This window comes from Palaemon carinicauda, chromosome 7 (genome assembly GCF_036898095.1).
Source record: "Palaemon carinicauda isolate YSFRI2023 chromosome 7, ASM3689809v2, whole genome shotgun sequence".
Classification (NCBI taxonomy): domain Eukaryota; kingdom Metazoa; phylum Arthropoda; class Malacostraca; order Decapoda; family Palaemonidae; genus Palaemon; species Palaemon carinicauda.
In genome coordinates, this window is record NC_090731.1 from 131,847,685 (window position 1) to 131,852,684 (window position 5,000).

The 5,000-nt window shown below is 31.3% G+C and overlaps 2 protein-coding genes across 5 annotated transcripts in view; one reads left to right on the forward strand and one right to left on the reverse strand.

Annotated features, from left to right (window-relative positions):
- LOC137644012 (serine-rich adhesin for platelets-like) overlaps nt 1-5,000 on the reverse strand; it is a 544,649-nt gene that overhangs the window by 318,767 nt on the left and 220,882 nt on the right.
- LOC137644013 (uncharacterized) overlaps nt 1-5,000 on the forward strand; it is a 432,645-nt gene that overhangs the window by 148,868 nt on the left and 278,777 nt on the right. Inside the window, exon 1 of one of the 4 annotated variants that reach the window (XM_068376887.1) lies at nt 814-968. The exons of 1 other annotated variant lie outside the window; for it this stretch is intronic. The gene's annotated coding sequence lies outside the window, so the exon portion shown is untranslated. Of the gene's footprint in view, nt 1-813; nt 969-5,000 lie in introns of those variants that run through there. 2 more of the 4 variants (XM_068376890.1, XM_068376889.1) reach the window with 2 other exon arrangements.

Consider the following 5,000-nt stretch of genomic DNA (forward strand, 5'->3'; position numbering starts at 1 on the left):
TAATTAGAGAGAGAGAGAGAGAGAGAGAAGGAGAGAGAGAGAGAGAGAGAGAAAAAAACTAATTTAGAGAGAGAGAGAGAGAGAGAGAGAGAGAGAGAGAGAGAGAGAGAGAGAAAAACTCTAATTTAGAGAGAGAGAGAGAGAGAGAGAGAGAGAAAAACTCTAATTTAGAGAGAGAGAGAGAGAGAGAGAGAGAGAGAGAGAGAGAGAGAGAGAGAAACTAATTTAGAGAGAGAGAGAGAGAAAAACTCTAATTTAGAGAGAGAGAGAGAGAGAGAGAGAGAGAGAGAGAGCAGAGAGAGAGAGAGAGAGTGGATATGCAGAGAAAACAAAGTACCAACTGAATGATGAGAATAATCTTTAAAATTACATATCTGCTCGATGGTTGGTTAACATATTGGCTGCATATTATCCCGATCTCCCTCATCCCATTGGGTGGATGATTTGATAATATAAGATAAAGTGGCTTCATAAACATTATGACATAATATCTCGACCAAAAACATCATATAAGCATTAGGTTCGATTGATTAGTTTATATCTTAAACTGGCGTCACGGCACCCTGTGGTCTTATTAGCGGTTTAGGGCGAATGGGGGGAAGATATGGCCACCTCTGAATGGCAAGTGGCGAGATAACTGACAGCATCTTCAACATTGGCTCCAACGAACCATGCTATAACAGATCGAGAGAAATCCCGATTGAAAGCGTTTAATAAACATAGATATCGGTTAGAGGTTGTGAAGGTGGCATGAGCGCGCACAAGCACACACAATCCCGCAAGGCCAGACAGGAGGCACAACAACAGCAGAAGCAGCTACCAGCAGGAGAGGCAGCAGCAGCAGCAGCAGCAGCAGACGGAGTCTAACCCCTCGCCGTTGGCACACAGTTTCACATTTGCTGGGCGACGGACCGGCTGGGTCCACCTTGCACTGCTGCGTCTGTCTCGTCGCTCTTTCTCGATAGAATGTATAAGTCGCTCCCTCTCTCTTCTTTTTTTTAATTTTCTCTTTAGTAACCGCGCGTTTAAACTCGTGAAATCAAAGCCCCTTTTTTCTATTAATCCTTGTTGACAAGTAGTAACTAGCTCGCCAGTGTCCGAACATGATCAATGTGCGAAATTAAGAAAATAATAGACATAATGATGTGAATAAATTTGAAGCGAAACATTGATGACATGACTTTGCGATTGAAAGAAAATGGTTCCTCTGATGTGATGAACTGACAGAAAATGATACGAAGTTTCCCGCACTGAAGTTACGAGAAATTTCGCAAGCATTCAAGCAATTAAGGAAAGATGAAAGGATGGTGCTAGGTTAGTCAATTAATTCAAGAAAGAAAAAAATAAAACTGCAAGAGTGTGACATTCGTGTAAAATTGTAAAAATGTGATTTGATGATTGGAAAGTGCTCTAACATGTGCATACCGTACTTGCTCATCAGTCCATTATGTAACCCGCGCAAAACATGTAATCTTTGCATCACCTTTAAACATTCTAAAACAGTGGACACCAATTGTGCCTTTAAGTTTAAGTATATTCAAAAGGTTTCTTTTTCATTCAGTGTGTCTTGGATAGGAATGTGGAAGTTACATAATTCATGTACTGAAATGTTCCAACAAATGAAAAAATATGTTATGACAATGCCTTATATTTTAATTTCTCCTAAGAGACCCTATGCTTAGATATAGATTTGGGATATGCAATTAGGACTTAATCAAACATACTGCATACATTCACTGACATTAGCCATAACACACATAGTGAAGAATATAAATTTTGTTTACATATGTGAAATAACTGAACGCTGTTTATCATTTATTTTTCATTTATTGCTAAAAATGATTAAATTTATTTCTGCTTCTTCTTACGAAGATAATAATGCAAGGCTATTTAATTTCTTTTACTTAATAGATAAAATGTATTTTGATGACATTTTTCTACACACTGTGATTAGCGTTATATTGATTTTTTACTTTTGATAATTAATCATGGGTATATGACTTACTTTTTTTAGATTATACTTTTTAGTTAATGAGTGTTGTTTATCATCCTTTACTGTTCGAATGATAAAATACTTTATTACTCTATTCATCATGAGCAATTATTATTATATTTATTTTCATCTTCTTGAATAATGGGATTATTTTGACCATTAAGTAATTTTGTTCATTTTGCTAAAAACAAGTGATGTTTTGGTTACTTTTACCTAGAAACGTTTGGCTTCTCTACAGTGATCATTTTACTTTATCTTATAGAATAATAAAAACACTATTTACCTTTTAAATTCATTGAATATAGGATGACATAGGATGTGCTTGCAATTAATTGCATTTTAGATATTATGTTTGTTGTCTTATCTTAAACTCGCGCTCATGAATGTTTCGTCTACCTTCGTTTACCCACTTTCTTTAATTCAATGAAGGGAGCTTTCGTAGTTTTCTTTTCCCGGTTGAACTAAAACATGATCTGTTTACATACTTTTCCTCTGTAAATATTCTATTTAGTAATGATAATTCTACTATTGACTGACTCATTTAGTGTTGTACTTGTTCAGTTTTATTAGGAGAACGCTGCTTTATCTCTTGTTTATGTTCTACAAATAAATATCTGTTCGTTCGAGTCTTTGCCAACCGCAAACCGTTGCTTGCTGTATCTTGACCTATTTACTGTAGACGTCGCCTCAACTAAACCACGCAAAATTTATATTTATGAAAACTCGTATGACTTTATTCGATGATAACTGAATTAAGAATATATATATATATATATATATATATATATGTATAATATATATATATATATATATATATATATATGACAGACACGCACACACATATCTATCTATCTATCTATCTATCTATATGTATACATATATATATATATATATATATATGACAGACACGCACACACATATCTATCTATCTATCTTTCTATATATATATTTATAGCCTATATATATATACTTTATATATATATATATATATATATTATATATATATACATATATATTATAATTATATATGCAATCCATAATCAGTATTATAAATACTTTGGATACTTTCCAGCATTATTTTGAAATACAGATTAGATTTTTGGATTCTCATCTATAGTCTCATTTTTCGTTTCATAATCTTGTCGTTTAGCCATTTAAAGAAGATTTAAGCACATTGAAGCTTACTCACAAACCCACGCACACACTTATATCGATAATAGAATATACTCCCCTGTTAAACAGGATTCGACACATGCATCGTTCAAATCACATTTAATTTACTTGCACTCTTAGTTCCAAGATTTAATATTAAGACCCTTTCCTTCCAGCATCTCTTTCTGCTCCATTTAACCAGATCTTCCTCGTTTTATATTACTATGACGAAATCACGCCAAGACGCTATCGTCTGGTCTTGAAACTATATTAAGAACTTCCGGCGTCTACATTTCTTGTCCCTTTTTGCATGACTTCTATTTATCCTCATAGATTACACTTGCAAACAAACACATATCCCTTTTAAAGATAAATAGAATATTTGTATTTTTCAATCAGGACTGCTATCAGCTATTTGTTTTATTCAGTTATTGGCTTGAATCTTGGATAGCCAGAAGCACTTTCAAGAAACAAAGATATCTTGGGATCTTTAGAATAGAGGCAGATTGAATTCGATGCTGAAAAACTATCCGACTCTTGATTTGAAAACCATAATAGTAACATATGTTAGAGAAAAAAACTATCATACATATCCATTTGCCACAAATTATATAGATGGGAGATTTTTTTAATTGTAAATATTAACCTGAATTCGATTGGAATAAAAGTATTCTTTCTTTATTTTGACTTTGATGCATAGGTTCGAAAGCGAGCCTGGGCAGGAGCAGAGTTATCGTTAAAAAGTATTTTCCCTTAGTCTTTATTCTTTACACAGAAAAATTTGACGTTAAAACTATTTGTGTGTTTGGTTTTTTAAAGGTATGAAAGTCACGTGTATTTTTTTGACGACATAATTATTACAACATATAAAGTATGTATACATTTGTGTATTAAGTATTATACACACACACACACACACACACACACATATATATATATATATATCATATATATGTATATATATATACTGTATATGTATACATACATACACACACACACACATATATATATATATATATATATATATAATATACATATATATGCACACACATATATATATATATGTATATAAATATATATATTTATACATATATATATATATATACATATATATATATATATATATATATATACATATATATAGACACAATATATATGTATATAAAAATATATATTATACATATATATATACATATATATATATATAAATATATATATATAATATATATATATATACATATATATAGACACACACACACACATATATATATATATATATATATACATATAGATACATATACATACATATATATATATATATACATATATATATATATATATATATATTATACATATATATAAATATATATGCACACATACACATATATATACATATATATATATATATATATATATATGGAATATAGTAAACAAAACTCGAGTGTCATATGTGGATGATATGGTGAGGGGTAGATGGAGATGGTTTGGGCATGCTCTTCGGACTCCCCAAGAGATATTAGTTCACCAAACTTTTAATTGGGCTCCAAAAGGCACTAGAAGGGTTGGAAGTCCCAGGCCTACATGGCTGAGGACTATGAAGCGCGAGGTAGGAGATGATGAATGGAGAAGTATTAATTTAAAAGCTCAAAATAGAGACGACTGGCGAAATCTAACCGGGACTTTTTGCGTCAATAGTCGTAAGAGTTGATATATATATATATATATATATATATACATGTATATATACACATTTATTTAAATATTTTTAATATATGAATATATACCGTATGTATCTATAACTAACAACTTATTCATTTACATATCAACGTTGAAAATCATTGTCTTACCTTGAACA